Raw genomic sequence first — 17531 nt, 5'->3', positions numbered from 1 at the left:
TACATGTATGCTCCACAAAATTCCCACCACCGAACTCTGTATCCCACCCCTTCCCCTGATAGCTTTCCTATTCTTTAACCCTCTGGGAGTATGGACCCAAGGTCATTGTGGGATGCAGAAGGTGGAAGGTCTGGCTTCTGTAATTGCTTCCCTGCTGAACAGAGGGACCTCTTTTATCACTATGTAATGATTTTCCTAGTCTCTTTTCATGTCAGACCCTTACACTCTCTAACAGAGGAAGGAGTACAGCTGCTTTCATCACCCAGCAACTTGCTCTTCCAAACCCACTGAGAGTGACTTAGGCACAAGATGCTGCAAGTAGTTCCTTCTGATCCAGACGCCCTGAACCCCTGACAATGTCTCCTCACTAAGGAATGACCCTGACAAGGAAGTGATGTGTTTCGAAGAGCTATGCACTGTCTCCTCCCAGACACCTTTTTATATCTTTTCTGTGTCTCCCTTATTTTAGCCACACTTGCTGGGAAGGATGATGAACATTTGGCCCAACTAACTTCCTTCTTTGAGCAAACTGAACAGGGATCATGGAAACAAGATCATTTACTTATGTGTGGGGGGGAGCTACCTAGAAAATCATATGGAATTAGGACATGAGAACGCAATTTTGATAGGCCAGGATCAGGCTATGTGTAAGCAGGGATAGACAGACAAGGGCAACCAACTGAGAGGCAAATAAGCTAAGAGTCAACTTGCCAAACTGCTTCTCCCAATCAGAACAAAGTTGTCACAAGATAGCAGTGGTTCTTGTGGGCAAGTAGAGGAGTGTCTCAAAGACAAGAATGAAGTAAAGTGGTCAAAGACAAGTAGCTCCAGGAAGCAAGGAAGCGTGATGGCGAGACGAGTTGCCCAGATCCTAGAAGTTGTCAAGTCTTTGCTCCAGTCCTTACAACACCCAACTTGACTTGTTCCCCTAGGCTTTTGGGAGATGCCTGGATGTCCTTCTAATTGATATCCTCCTTTAGCCTTCATGAGTGGATTTCTATTTCTTACAATTAAAACTAAATCTTAGGAGGGCAGGGACTGTGTCTTATTCACTATTATACACATAGCATGTAGCATAGTGCCAGAACATAATAGTTGTTCAATGAAGATTTGCTAAATGGAATGATAATTAGCTTGGATAAATAAAATTCTGACACCAGTGGTTTGAGAGAGTAACAACACTTCAGAGTTCTCACCAAGTCCATCCAGAACAGAAAGATGAGGGTTTCTTTGAAGTAAAATCAGCAATTTGTTTTCACTAAAATCCAGTGTGAAAATTTCAATAGTCACTCCCCACCCTACAAAAAATATAATAACCCTGCACACTATTATTCAGAAATGTATGAAGTTCCCTTAGACTTTTTTTTTTTTTTTTTTTTTTGCCTCTAACCACTGGGGCTCTTTATGTCTGCAATAAAAATCTACTACAAATGGGGGTCGGGTAGTAGCACAGCAGGTTAAACGCACATGGCGCAAAGCTCAAGTACTGGTCTAAGGATCCTAGTTCAAGCCTCCGGCTCCCCCCACCTGTAGGGGAGTCGCTTCACAGGTGGTGAAGCAGGTCTGAGGTGTCTATCTTTCTCTTCCCCTCTCTGTCTTCCCCTCCCCTCTCCATTTCTCTCTGTCCTATCCAACAATGAACGACATCAACGACAACAATAATAACCACAACAAGGCTACAACAACAAGGACAACAAAAGGGGAAAAAATGGCCTCCAGGAGCAGTGGCTTTATGGTGCAGGCACTGAGCCCCAGCAATAACCCTGGAGGCAAAAAAAAAAAAAAAATCCACTGCACCTGAAGGCCTCCCCCCCCCCCATTTTATTGGATAGGACAGAGAGAAATTGAGAGAGGAGGGGAGGGGTGGGGGAGAAAGACACCTGCAGACCTGCTTCACCACTTGTGAAGTGACCCACCTGCTGGTGAGGAGCAGAAGGCTTGAACTGGGATCCTTGCAGGGGTCCTTAAGCTTTGTACTATGTGTGCTTAACCCAGTGTACCACCGCCCAGCCCCTAGAATTAAAGACTTTTTAAATTCTTTCTGGAACCATAAATATTACAGCTGTGTGGTCTGTATACAGGCAGTCCATCCAGCACCATTCTTATAAGCAGTAGTTCAGAGAGGGTGAGTAATTGAGGCCACACACAGAAAGGGTAGCAGAAGGAAGTCTTGACCCGAAGTCTGGGAGCTTTCTCACTTCTCTGATATTAAAATTAAATAAACAAAAACACCTTTTATGACACCCACTGAAATAGTCCCCTTTTATTGCACTCAGTCTTTAATCTTGGTCGAATGGTTGGACTTGTGACTACATTTATGCATTTATAATTTGAGCACACATTTAAGAAACAACAACCCATCAAATATGTCAGCTTCAGTGCAGCTCTATTAAGGAAAAAAAGTATTAAATGAGCAGGTTACCTTAAAAAAAAAAAAAAGCAATTTTCTACTCTATTATTGCCTGTGAAATATTACAAGTGCAAAATGTAATTACCTTAATGCTATTTTTGATATCATATCAGCAAATTATGCCGAGTCCCTACTGTGGCACTTCTCTCGGGGTAAGCATTATCCCGTTGTTAGTGTCGATCCCTGGGGAAAATGAAGTCGCTCAAACATTTTCAAAGCTCCAGCAATTAGCCACCTTGCAACTGCTGCGAAGACCTGATTTCCCAGCCACTTATGGAATGTTTAACCTGTAAACATGTAGGACAGTTACCTCCTGTTTGTTTTTCCCCCAATTAGGCCCCAGAGAATCCTCTCTATGCATGCAAAGAATCATTTTATATAATGAGAACTTTTCTCTCTCTATTTTCCTTCTTAATCATCAGTAAATCCCCTTCTGCTATTAAAATACACACTACGAAAACTGGAAAAAGAGATAAGTATACATTGCAGCACAGACTGATATTCTAGTGCCAAGAGGAGAAAAAACACACACAATGTGATGTATTGGAGGATTAGCTATCTTCACATTGAGCAAACAAAAATAATAACTCCCAGCAACCTTTGGAGACCAGTGGTTTTGTTTTCCCAAGTTCAGTAGTTTTATTAGGAGATTAAGAAAGATGCAAAACACACACATACACCTTTAAGCTTTGCAAAATAGCTTCATTTACTTTGGGTCAAAATACACAGTGTGCTAAAGTCAGATCCAACCTGAAAGTTAAAAAAAAAGAAAAAGAAAAAGAAAACTAGGCAAAAAGTCTCCCCACCCCCATACATTTAAAGTACCAATAATTGTACACAATTTTAAACTACCTTCCTTCAAAATGAAAACCTCTATCCTCATTTCATCCTAATTGAACTATGTTAAAAATTAAACCATAGAGACCTAGTGATATAACTGCAGTAGCAAACTGTTACTATAATTCAGCTTTGTGATTGAATTCTGTAAAAAAAACTAGTTTCAAGACTAGAAATTATTCATAAAGAAGTATTTCCTCCATAATATGAAACCAGTCTCTCAGAAAAAGAACAGTTGACTCCAACTTGGCAGCCTTCTTGAGTTTAGCTGTAAAGATTAAAATACTAAGGTCAGTTACTAGATCCTGAGAACCGCTGCATTTCCAGTGTTTATTTTAGGTAGAAAAATCATGCCTCAGGTGACCATTTCATCTTGAAAATGTAATTAATAAATCATCAGCTCTGCACATAGCCTTGTAAGAGTACAAAAAAGGGAGACAACACAAAGATCTATGTATTATGCATCAGCCCTGGTGCAGTCTCACACAGTTTAGGTAGCCACGGATCTCTAGGAAAACAAAGTGTTTGGATTTACCTGAGGGAATCTGGACCTCTCCTTGGGAATAAAATTAATCCCTGTTCCTTTCTAAAGCATTCATCTTTAAAAAAAAATTTTATTAGTGATTTAATAATGACTAACAAGACTGTAAGATAAAAGGGGTGGTGTCGGGTTGCGTTGCAGGGGAGAGAACACCACTAGAGCCAACCTGGGCTGCTGCTTACTCAGCGACCTGGAAGAGGAACCAGAAACTCGTGGCTGAATGGGAACGCAATGCAATGCCTTTATTGATCAGAGAAAGCGCATTTATATCTTTTGAAAGTGGCAGGCCGGAAAAGGAAATGGCTAGGAGAGGGGGTGGAGAGAAGAAAAGAGTGCAAAGGTAGCAAGCTTCCATAGCAGCTGTTGTGAAGGTTCTAACCAGTGGGGATTAAACCGATACCCTGCAGGCAGGGCGGGTCTCAGACAAAACAATGATTATGTAAATAGACCACAGCATTAAGCAATGCAGGGGACCTCGCATAATGACCAACAGGGTGGGGGATGGGCGGTGTTAAGCGCACATGGCACGAAGCGCAAGGACCATAAGGATCCTGGTTTGAGCCCTGGCTCCCCACCTGCAGGGGAGTCACTTCACAGGCAGTGAAGTGGTGTTGCAGGTGTCTTTCTCTCCCTGTCTTCTCCTCCCATCTCCATTTCTATTTGTCCTATCCAACAACAACAATAGCAATAATAACAACAATGATAAAACAACAAGGGCAACAAAAGGGAAAAATAGCCTCCAGGAGCAGTGGATTCATAGTGCAGACACCAAATCTCAGTGATAACCCTGGAGGCAAAACAAATAAAAAAATATATAACAGGGGTACAAATCCATAGTTACCACCACCGGAGTTCCATGTCTTATCCCCTCCACTAGAAACTTCCCTATTCTTTATTCCTCTGAGATTATGGACCAAAATTCTTTATGGGGTGCAGCAGGTAGAAGATCTGGCTTCTGTAATTGCTTCTCCGGAAGCAGCTTATCTTAAACCCAGGTTTCTCATATATCTCAACCTCATAACCTGAAGGCAATAAGGAAAAGGCTAAAGAATTGGATATCTCCAGGGGACTGCAGGACCTGACCTAAAGCATCCTCCTATGACTAAAAGCCTCTTCCTTTGCAGGAATAAGAAGGGTCTGGATTAAGAGCCCTGAGAGCAGAGCATCCTTAAATCAGATGCAAACTGAATAGGTCTAAACCTAGGCTCTGAGTGACTGTGTCAACTGGAGGAAGTGACAAGCTTTTCTCTTTTCTTTTCTTTTTTAATAGAGACAGCATTATTATTTTTTAAATTTATTTCCTTTTGTTGCCCTTGTTGTTTTATTGTTGTAGTTATTACTGTTGTTATTGATGTCGTCATTGTTGGATAGGACAGAGAGAAATGGAGAGAGGCGGGGAAGACAGAGAGGGGGAGAGAAAGATAGACACCTGCAGACCTGCTTCACCGCCTGCAGGTGGGGAGCCGGGGGCTCGAACCAGGATTCTTAATGCCAGTCCTTGCGCTTTGTGTCACCTGCGCTTAACCCACTACACTACTGCCCGACTCCCGTGACAAGCTTCTCAAACCTCAGTCCCACTCAAGAATAGACATTTAACTGCTAGCCATACCTATGATTTCAACAAACTTGTCAGAAGAGAAGCAATGGCATTCACACTCAGAACACATCTAGTAGATTCTGACTTGTCAGAAAAAAAAAAAATTCTATAGTTCTTGATAGAGGTTGCTCAACTATACAAGATGTTTTGTTGTTGTTGTTTGTTTGTTTTAATGAGAAAACTAGTGACACTCAGAGGTGCAAGGTCAGGTCTACATCAAGATGCTAGATAATTTACCATCTACCAAGGGGTCAACTCCCCAGTTAATAGTTCTGTCCAAGGCCAGCATGACAGGTCACCTGGATAGTACATCTGCTTTTCAGACACACAACCCTGGTTTGAGATGAGACCCCTCTGCATTAAAGGACACTTCACTGCTGTGGTCAGTCTATCTATCTATCTATCTATCTATCTATCTATCTATCTGTCTATCTATCTATCATATACCTATCTGGAAAACTTTACCTGAATTGGTGAAGCACTGCTGAGGACCAAAAAAAGAAAAAGTTTTGTACAAGACCCATCTTCAATAAAGCTTTACACGCGATACCTAATCTGAATGTCTCTCTTGCCCTCCTTAGGCTGAAGGAACCATTTTAATGCTATACTAAACCTAAAGATTGGACCTCTTTATCACTGTCCTTTTTAGCTTCCAAGTTATAATATTGACTAACACTGCATGTGATCCTGACTGATACCCAAATCCAATCACTGCAATTCCAATCTTCTCCAGCTAACTAACATGCTCTCTTATGTGGCTTCTGGGTTGCTTTACCATCCTGCTTCAGAGTGCCAGGTATTTGGGATTAAATCCAGCCTGAAATGTTATTTGCTCTGTTTAGTGCTTTTATGATGATTCTCTTATTATCTGCATGTGCTTCGGGGCTAATTGTACATTACAATGGATGTAAGCAGGCAGCCTGTGAGCAAAACAGAAGAGCAAGGGGTTGGAACAAGCTGCAGTTCTATAGAATCTGGGCAAGAGAAGAGCCAAAGGAAGAGATGCCAAACAAAAAAGAAAGGGAGCAATCTTATTTCGAAGTTCTCTGAAAACAGGGTCTTGTACTGCCTTGGGAGTCCAATTAGCTATTTCTGGGCACTTAGCAAAGTGTTCCACCAAGACAATGTGTAAAGGAGAAAAAAACGTTATTTCTAAAGTATTTTTTAGAAGGGTGCCCAAGGTAAATCTAAATCTTTACAGATTCTGGAACCTGTACATAGCTACATTTTAATATTATGCTAACTAAATTGAAGGAATACTTAAAAAGGAAACTACATCTTTTATTTATTTTTTAATATTTATTCCCTTTTGTTGACCTTGTTGTTTTATTGTTGTAGTTATTATTGATGTCGTTGTTGGATAGGAGAGAGAGAAATGGAGAAAGGAGGGGAAGACAGAAAAGGGGAGAGAAAGACAGACACCTGCAGACCTGCTTCACAGCCTGTGAAGCGACTCTTGCAGGTGGGGAGCCGGGAGCTCAAACCAGGATCCTTTTGTGCAAGGACTGACGCTACTGCCCGACTCCTAGAAACTCCATCATTTTAATTATTAAAATAGTCATAAGAGTTATGTCACTTGACATACAGATCTAAGCATAAAGATTAAAATAGGCAAGTAATAAATTGCCAGTACTGAGTTTGAACAGAAATTTAAAGAGACATCCTCCTGATATTTATGCCAATATAAGAGCTCACAAGAACAATTATGCTTCCCCATCTTCAAAAACACTTCCAGTAGCTTAGAAATTACAATGAGCCCCAGAAATATGATCTCCGGTGAAACACTCTATTACATTCCATGTAGTTTGCAAGTCATTTTAAAAGACCACATATGTCACTAAAACGCATCTATAGAAGTATGATAGATTGCACATCGAAAACAAATTATGTAGTAGTTCTTGGCATTTTTATTAGCTTAAAAATGATTTTAACATTGACATTTTGCACAGTGTAATGAAATACAAATTATAATTAGAAAACATTTGGTATTGCTTCTCAGATTCATCTTCTGCAATTCACACTTTTCTGACAGCGGCACAGCCACTGGAGATAAAGGACAGTCAACCATTTGCTGACTTTAAACTTAAATTCTCCGTCAGCATCTGGGACTTCAACTCCTCTCATGTTTCACACTGATCTACTCATGAGAAGGGGTGGATTTGCATGAAGTTAAGGAAGTCTGAGCTTCGGGCCCTATCACTCAAGGTCCTAGGTAGAATTTTGTGTTTAATTTTCCTCTTCCCTCTCCCCCTCCCCTTCTCCTTTCACTTCTCCTCCTCCGTTCTCTTTTGCTTTCTGCTACTCTTTCTGTCTGTCTCTCTCAGTAAATAGGTCCTCCCAAATGCACAACTTTCAAGCCCCACTAAAACTGTGTCCGGGCAGAATGCTGAGCTTTCTTGAAGTTTCTGAGCCGAGTCATGGAGAACCAAATGCCAACCAACCATTCCTAATCCCTTCACAATCAGGGCCTGACTACCGAACATCACACCACATACAGGCATTAGTGGAGAGTAGCTGATATCAGGAGCGATGAAGTTGGCAGGTGAGTATAATTGCAGATATAGACTCTCATAGGATTCTTCTTTTGTAAGAAGCATGCTATCAACTCTTGGCTAGCTGTATTTGTCATATGCAATGAACTTTTGCATCTAACTCTGACATTCAAGGTAGTATCCCAAAGCAACAGTTCTGACCTATTTTCAGCAAGAGAATTTGTTTGTTTGTTTGTTTGTTTTTAATTCAAACTTGCCAAGAGATATGTAGTTTGGTTTCCTGTACAGACATTTAAAAATTCCATAAAAATCCAATTTCTTTTATTTTCATTTTTATATTTAATTTCTTTATTAAGGTATTAATGATTTACAGTCAACAGTAAAATAAAATACAATAGTTTTACATGTGTAACATTCCTCAGTTTTCCACATAACAATTCAAACCCCACTATGTCCTCCTCTGTCTTCTAGGACCCGAACCCTCCCCCTCACCCTACCCCAGTGTCTTTAACTTTGATGCAATACACCAAAAAATACCATTTATAATTTTATTTTTATTTAAAATTTTAATTTATGGTCTATGGTCATACCACCCTGAACATGCCTAATCTCATCTGAAATTTTAATTTATGTATAGGTCAATCCAAAGTGGTTTTTTTTAATTTTTAAAAATATTTATTTATTCCCTTTTGTTGCCCTTGTTGCTTTACTGTTGTAGTTATTGTTGTTATTATTATTGATGCCATCGTTGTTGGATAGGACGGAGAGAAATGGAGAGAGGAGGGGAAGACAGAGAGGGGGAGAGAAAGACAGACACCTGCAGACCTGCTTCACTGCCTGTGAAGCAACTCCTCTGCAGGTGGGGAGGTAGGGGCTCGAACTGGGATCCTTACGCTGATCCTTGTGCTTTGCACTACTTGTGCTTAACCCGCTGTGCTACCCACCGACTCCCTCCAAAGTGTTTTTTAAAAATAACACTTATTGGGGCCAGGTGGTGGTGCACCTGGTTGAGCGCACATGTTACAATGCGCAAGGACCCAGGCCCGAGCCCCCAGCCCCCACCTGCAGGGGGAAAGCTTCACAAGTGGTGAAGCAGTGTTGTTTTCGCCGGGCTATGTTGTTTTCGCCGGGCTGGCTTCACGGGCGGGTAACAGACGACCAGGGACTCATGGTTGAGCTGTAGGCAGTATCTCTTTATTCATGCAGGACACAGCACAATCTAAGCCGAGCTAAGCTAAACTAAAGTACCCTAAAACTCACAATGCTGTCTTTATATATACTTGCCAAGTAGGGTGGAAACAGGATGTGACATAGAGAGGGTGGAGAGAAAAGTGACTGGTGAAAATCAGAGTGTGACAAGGAGGGGGCAGAGCAGGCGAGAATCCTATCACTGAACCACCAATGCCCTGGAGGGAGGGTGGTGCTTGTTAACAGTTGTTATGTAAATAGAATATTTACATCAATGACCTCCCAGAAACTTCTTCAAGGAAGTTCATCTACGCCGATGACATCTGCTGTGCAACTCAGGCATCCAAGTTCGACATCCTCAAGGAAACACTCACGAAAGACATGTCTCTGATATATGATTACTGTAAAAAATGGCGACTAATCCCTAGCACTGCAAAAACGGTATCATCTGTTTTCCATCTACACCATGCCTCGGCCTCGCGTGAGCTTAATGTGCAGCTTGGCGGTACGAGAATCCGGCATGAAGCCCAGCCAGTCTATCTTGGCATTACTCTGGATCGCACTCTGTCATTTCACAAACATCTCATAAAAACTGTAGCAAAGGTGGGCACGAGGAATAACATCATTGCAAGACTGGCCAGCTCCTCATGGGGTGCGAGCGCTTCCACACTACGATCATCAACTCTGGCATTATGCTATTCCACTGCAGAATACTGTGCCCCAGTATGGTTCTGTAGCCCCCATGTCCACTTGGTCGATTCCAAATTATATTCCTCCATGAGGATAATTTCTGGAACCATCCGTTCCACCCCGGTTCCATGGCTGCCAGTTCTTAGCAACATCGCCCCGCCAGATATTCGTCGGGATGCGGCATCATCTAAGTTCATTTCCCACGTCTACGCTCAACCGGACCTGCCAATATACGTGGATATCTTCGCCCACCCTGTCCAACACTTGACGTCTCATCACCCAATCTGGTCCCCTACGCCTACACTGAACTTCTCTGTTCCAGTCTCTTGGAAACAGAGCTGGCAGTCAGCTGAGGTAAAGAACAAACACCTCATCACAGACCCCTGCAAGCGTCAACCCGGCTTTGACCTAGCACGTTATGATTGGGCCCTCCTCAATCACTATCGAACAGGCCATGGCCCGTGCACCACTATGTTCCATCGCTGGGGAGCCAGAGATGACCCGAATTGCCCCTGCGGCTCCAGACAGACTATGACCCACATAGTCAATGACTGCCACCTCTCCAGATTCAAAGGAGGTCTCGAAACTTTACATCAGGCTCAACCTGACGCTGTTGACTGGCTACGGAAGAAGGGCAAACGCTAGAAGAAGATGTAAATAGAATGCAGTGGTTATGTAAGTAGAATAGTGTTAAGCAGGGGGGATTTAAACCAAATGAAACAGAAGGGGTTTTTAAAAGCATACCAACAAAGCAGTGTTGCAGGTGTCTCTCTGTCTCTCACTCTCTCTATCCCTCCCTTCCCTCTCGATTTCTGTTTCTAGCCAATACATAAATAAAGATAATTAAAAAGTTTTAAAAATACATTTATTAATGAGAGATAACCAGGTCACTGGACATATGCAAGTGCTGAATCACACTCAGAAACTCAGCTTTATTCTATACCACTTCCCTAAGGGCCTCAATCCAAAATTTCTTGTTAACTCCATAAAAATATCTGCATCATTTTCATTTTATTTTATCTGAGTAATTAAAGTTTGAATATTTCACCAAGTAATTACTTCTGTAATGACTGAGTCATTCTTACTATTGTATAATACATCTCATCTTAGAGTTTCATATGAACACAGCATTAAGAAAATGGGTGACAGTGGTGTGCAGACACCTCTCATATGGAGGTAAAAAAAAAAACTGTACTCCTGTATCATATTAAGTGAGAAAAGTCAGAAAGATATGGGATGATCTCATTCATGGGCAAATGCTGGGAAATAAGGATATAAAGGGAAAACACACAGTAGAGTCTGGACAGGGTTTGGTGTATTGCATGAAAGGACTCTGAAGAAGGCAGGAGGGCTTTCAGGTCCTGAGGCTTTATGGTGGGAGGCTTTAAACTGGGAGTGAGGGTGTTTTGCAGAAAATTGAGAATTTTTACCCATGTGTCAATAAGTGTAATTACTGTGAACCATTAATTACTCCAATAAATGAGGGGAAATGTACTTCTATGATAACAACTATGTTATATATCATTATTTCCAACAATAAAATGATTTGAGGGGGATGGAAAAGATCAAATTTAACTCATCACTTTGCCTTTCCCAGGTATTTGCTAGTGTGAAGTCAACACAAATTTCAGAAAATTCTGTGAGGTAAATACAATTATCCTGATTTTACTGCTATGGAAAAAGTTTCAGAGAAGCAAAGTAACTAGCTCAAGTCAAGTGGACAAGTATGGCAACTGATCAATTCCACTGCATCAGACTAATAAATCTCACAATTACATATAACTCTCACTGTGTGCATGAAGAGGATGACACAAAAATGCAGAGTTCATTCCCAATCCATGGTTCTCAAAAACATATTCTGTACTTTAATAACTCCAATACAAAGAAAATTAGGATTTAAAACAAGAAACAGGAACAAAGAACAGTGGGGCCAAGGAGAAAGTACAGCGGTTATCCATTAGACTTTCATGCTTGAACCCTTAATTAAGTCCCAGGTTTAGTCCTGGGCACCACCAAAAACCAGAGCTATGAGGCTCTGACCTCTCTTTCCCCTTCCTTTCTCCCTCTACTTCTCCCCTTCCCCCCTCCTGCCAAAACCCTCCACCTCCTTCCCCTCTCCCCTTCCTGTCTCTCTCACTAAAATGTGGACTTTTGGGAGTCGGGTGGTAGCACAGTGGGTTAAGCGCACGTGGTGTGAAGAGCAAGGACAAGCTAAGGATCCCAATTCAAGCCCCAGCTCCCCACCTGCAGGGGCAGGCTAGAATTCTACCACTGAACCACCAATGTTCCCACCTGCAGGGAAGTCACTTCACAGGCGGTGAAGCAGGTTTGTAAGTGTCTTTCTCTCCCCCTCTCTGTCTTCCCCTCCTCTCTTCATTTTTTTCTGTTCTATCTAACAACGATGACATCAATAACAACAACAACAATAAAAAATAACAAGGGCAACAAAAGGGAAAATAAATAAATATTTTTTTAAAAGGTAGACTTTTACTACCTTACTTAGAAGCAAGTCAATACAGACAATTGAGATTAGAGGACTGAAAAGTACTGAGAGAGGGACCTCATATCACACCAAAATGAAATGGCTAAACCAAGAAGAAACATTGGAGAAATGACCCAGAACAGAGTAAACATTACTAAACTTTGGTCATATGTATTAGTAGTGTGACAGGCATATTGTAGAGTTTTGAATTTAGCACAATTACTCTTGAAAAAACAGTGCTGAGATTCTTGGGTTGCAGCTAAAAAATGATAGTAGTTACCAATTTCTACATTCTGAAAATTGCTTTTTTTAATTACTTTTTTTTTTTACCTGCTCAGCTATTGCTTATAGTGGTATGGGGGATTGAACCTGGGACTTCAGAGCCTCAGGCATGAGAATCTCTTTGCATAACCATTATGCCATCTACCCCCACCCAAACCTACAGCACCTGGTATTCCCTGGAAGTCTCCCATCCAAGTACTAACCAGGTCCAACCCTGCTTAGCTTCCGAGATCAGATGATTTGGGTGAGTTCAGGTTGGTATGGCCATAGACCTGAAAAATTCTTGTCACTTGACATTTAAGAAAGGTACAGCTTTCTCTCACCCTCTCTGTCTTCCCATCCTCTCTTGATTTCTCTCTGTCCTACCCAGTAATGACTGCAATAGCAACAACAATAACAACAATGACAACGATAAACAACAAGGACAACAAAAGGGGAAAAAATTTAAAAATAAATAATTAATAAAAATAAAAAAGACTTAACAATTATTAATATCTATGCACCCAATGAGATGCCATATAAATACATCAAACTTCTACTGAAAGAGCTACAGCAATATATTAACAGTAACACAATCATAGTAGGGGACTTCAACACCCCACTATCTCAACTTGACAGATCATCCAGGAAGAAAATCAGTAAAGACCTAAGGGAGCTAAATGAAAAGATAGATAAACTAGAACTATTGGACATTTTCAGAGTCATTCATCCCAAGAAACTGGAATACACATTTTACTCAAATCCACATGGATCATTCTCAAGGATAGACCATATGTTAGGCCACAAAGACAGCATCAGCCAATTCAAGAGCACTGAAATCATCCCAAGCATCTTCTCAGACCACAGTGGAATTAAACTAACACTTCCCAATCAACAAAAGATTAGTAACAGTGCCAAAATGTGGAAGCTCAACAGTACACTTCTTAACAACTTCTGGGTCAAAGAGGAAATCAAGGAAGAAATCAAAATGTTTCGAGACCTCAATGAAAATGAAGACACAAGCTATCAAAATATTTGGGACACAGCTAAAGCAGTCCTAAGAGGGAAGTTCATAGCTATACAAGCACACATTAGGAAACAAGAAAAGGCACAAATAAACAGCCTGATTGCACATCTTAAAGACCTAGAAGAAGAACAACAAAGGAATCCTAAAGCAACCAGAAGGACAGAAATCACTAAAGTTAGGGCAGAAATAAATAACATTGAGAATAGGAAAACCATACAAAAGATCAATGAAAGTAAATGTTGGTTCTTCGAAAGAGTAAACAAAATCGACAAACCTTTAGCCAGACTCACAAAACAAAAAAGGGAGAAGATCCAAATAAATCGGATAGTAAATGAAAGAGGAGATATCACAACAGACACTGCAGAAATTCAACATATCATGTGAGGCTTCTATGGACAACTATATGCCACCAAGCTAGAGAACCTGGAAGAAATGAATGATTTCCTAGATACCTACCAACTTCCAAAACTAATTAAAGAGGAAGTGGATAACATGAACAGGCCCATAAGCTAATGAAATTGAAACAGTTATCAAAAATCTTCCCAAAAATAAAAGTCCTGGACCAGATGGTTTTACAAATGAATTCTACAAAACTTTCAAAGAAGAACTAATACCTCTACTTTTAAAAGTCTTCCAGAAGATTGAAGACACTGGAATACTCCCTGCCAGCTTCTATGAAGCCAACATCACCCTGACACCAAAAGCAGACAGGGACACAACCAAAAAAGAAAACTACAGACCAATATCTCTGATGAACATAGATGCGAAAATATTGAACAAAATTCTAGCCAACCGGATACAGCAGTATATCAAAAAGATTGTTCATCATGACCAAGTGGGGTTTATCCCAGGCATGCAAGGTTGGCTTAATATACGTAAATCAATCAATGTGATCCACCACATCAACAAAAGCAAGACAAAAAACCACATGGTCATATCAATAGATGCAGAGAAAGCCTTTGACAAAATACAACATCCCTTTATGATCAAAACACTACAAAAAATGGGAATAGATGGAAAATTCCTGAAGATAGTAGAGTCTATATATAGCAAACCTACAGCCAACATCATACTCAATGGTGAAAAACTGGAAGCATTTCCCCTCAGATCAGGTACCAGACAGGGCTGCCCACTATCACCATTACTATTCAACATAGTGTTGTAAGTTCTTGCCATAACAATCAGGCAGGAGCAAGGAATTAAAGGCATACAGATTGGAAGAGAAGAAGTCAAACTGTCCTTATTTGCAGATGACATGATAGTATACATGGAAAAACCTAAGGAATCCAGCAAGAAGCTTTTGGAAATCATCAGGCAATGACAGTAATGTGTCAGGCTATAAAATTAACATTCAAAAGTCAGTGGCATTCCTCTATGCAAACACTAAGTTAGAAGAAATTGAAATCCAGAAATCAGTTCCTTTTTTCTATAGCAACAAAAACAATAAAATATCTAGGAGTAAACCTAACCAAAGAAGTGAAAGACTTGTATACTGAAAATTATGAGTCACTACTCAAAGAAATTGAAAAAGACACAAAGAAGTGGAAAGATATTCCATGTTCATGGGTTAGAAGAATTAACATCATCAAAATGAATATATTACCCAGAGCCATCTACAAATTTAATGCTATCCCCATCAAGATCCCAAACACATTTTTTAGGAGAATAGAAAAAATGCTACAAATGTTTATCTGGAACCAGAAAAGACCTAGAATTGCCAAAACAATCTTGAGAAAAAAGAACAGAACTGGAGGCATCACACTCCCAGATCTCAAACTGTATTATAGGGCCATTGTCATCAAAACTGCTTGGTACTGGAACATGAATAGACACACTGACCAGTGGAATAGAATTGAGAGCCCAGAAATGAGGCCCCATACCTATGGACATCTAATCTTTGACAAAGGGGCCCAGACTATTACATGGGGAAAGCAGAGTCTCTTCAACAAATGGTGTTGGAAACAATGGGTTGAAACATGCAGAAGAATGAAACTGAATCACTGTATTTCACCAAATACAAAAGTAAATTCCAAGTGGATCAAGGACTTGGATGTTAGACCAGAAACTATCAGATACTTAGAGGAAAATATTGGTAGAACTTTTTTCCGCATAAATTTTAAAGACATTTTCAATGAAATGAATCCAATTACAAGGAAGACTAAAGCAAGTATAAACCTATGGGACTACATCAAATTAAAAAGCTTCTTCACAGCAAAAGAAACCACTACCCAAACCAAGAGACCCCTCACAGAATGGGAGAAGATCTTTACATGCCATACATCAGATAAGAGTTTAATAACCAACATATATAAAGAGCTTGCCAGACTCAACAACAAGACAACAAATAACCCCATCCAAAAATGGGGGGAGGACATGGACAGAATATTCACCTCAGAAAAGATCCAAAAGGCTGAGAAACACATGAAAAAATGCTCCAAGTCTCTGATTGTCAGAGAAATGCAAATCAAGACAACAATGAGATATCACTTCACTCCTGAGAGAATGTCATACATCAGAAAAGGTAACAGCAGCAAATGCTGGAAAGGGTGTGGGATCAAAGGAACCCTCCTGCACTGCTGGTGGGAATGTCAATTGGTCCAACCTCTGTGGAGAACAGTCTGGAGAACTCTCAGAAGGCTAGAAATGGACCTACCCTATGACCCTGCAATTCCCCTCCTGGGGATATATCCTAAGGAACCCAACACATCCATCCAAAAAGATCTGTGTACACATATGTTCTTGGCAGCACAATTTGTAATAGCCAAAACCTGGAAGCAAACCAGGTGTCCAACAACAGATGAGTGGCTGAGCAAGTTGTGGTCTATATACACAATGGAATACTACTCAGCTGTAAAAAATGGTGACTTCACCGTTTTCAGCCGATCTTGGATGGACCTTGAAAAAATCATGTTGAGTGAAATAAGTCAGAAACAGAAGGATGAATATGGGATGATCTCACTCTAAGGCCGAAGTTGAAAAACAAGATTAGAAAAGAAAACACAAGTCGAACCTGAAATGGAATTGAAGTATTACACCAAAGTAAAAGACTCTGGGGTGGGTGGGAGGGTGGGGAGAATACAGGTCCATGAAAGATGATGAATGACATAGTGGGGGTTGTATTGTTAAATGGGAATCTGGGGAATGTTATGCATGTACAAACTATTATATTTACTGTTGAATGTAAAACATTAATTCCCCAATAAAGAAATAAAATAAATAAATAAATAAATAATAAAAAAGAAGGGAACAAGTTTATCTCACTTATTCCTTCATGCTCCATCCAAGAGAAGGAGAAGAAGATGACTTCCTCATTCTTAACAGTTGAATATTATTCCATTATATATATGCCATATATTGTACATATCACAACTTTCTTAGCCACTTGTCTGTCAGTGGACACCTGGGTTGATTCCAACTTGGTCTACTACAAATGGTGCTGTTAAAGACATAGATGTACAAAAAGAAGAAGGAGATGGAGCGGAAGAGGAATAAGGAGGAGGAGGAGGAGGACATAGTAGAATATGATTGAGTTTGGAGTATTGCACCAAAGTAAAAATAACTCTGGGTGGAGGGTGAGGGTATATTTTCAGCTTCACTATAGGGGGGTGGGGGTGGGGGTAAGTGTAGGGACACAGACCTTTGATGGCAGGAATGGTGTTAATATACACTCCTTAAAATTAATTAATTCATTAAAGACCATAGATGTAAATAGATCCCTTTGAATAGATGTGTTTGGTTCCTTTGGCTGTATCCCAGATTGGGGAAAGAGAGAGAGAGAAAGAGAGAGAGACTTAAGAAGGAGGAGGAGGAGATGATGACCACCACCAGAGGAAGAGGGTGGAGGAAGGAAGGGACACAGAATAGCTACCCAAATCCAGAAGAGTGAGAAATTTTTCTGAAAGCTGATGGGTTTAGCACACTTAGCACCTTCACAAGAAGAGTGTCAGAATGGGATTATGACAAGAACACTTCAGAAGTAAGCTAAATTCTTAGGCCTTAAGTCAAA

At 40.5% G+C, this 17531-nt stretch overlaps 1 protein-coding gene and 1 pseudogene across 1 annotated transcript in view; both read right to left on the bottom strand.

Moving 5' to 3' along the window:
- The window catches only part of LOC103119786 (uncharacterized), a 244095-nt gene that overhangs the window by 31679 nt on the left and 194885 nt on the right, over positions 1-17531 (bottom strand). The window lies entirely within an intron of this gene.
- On the bottom strand, positions 12674-12791 carry LOC132534094 (5S ribosomal RNA; annotated as a pseudogene).

Source organism: Erinaceus europaeus, chromosome 17 (genome assembly GCF_950295315.1).
Source record: "Erinaceus europaeus chromosome 17, mEriEur2.1, whole genome shotgun sequence".
NCBI classification, from domain to species: Eukaryota; Metazoa; Chordata; class Mammalia; order Eulipotyphla; family Erinaceidae; genus Erinaceus; species Erinaceus europaeus.
The sequence above is the reverse complement of the archived record's forward strand: the minus strand, read 5'-3'. Positions and strand labels throughout refer to the sequence as shown.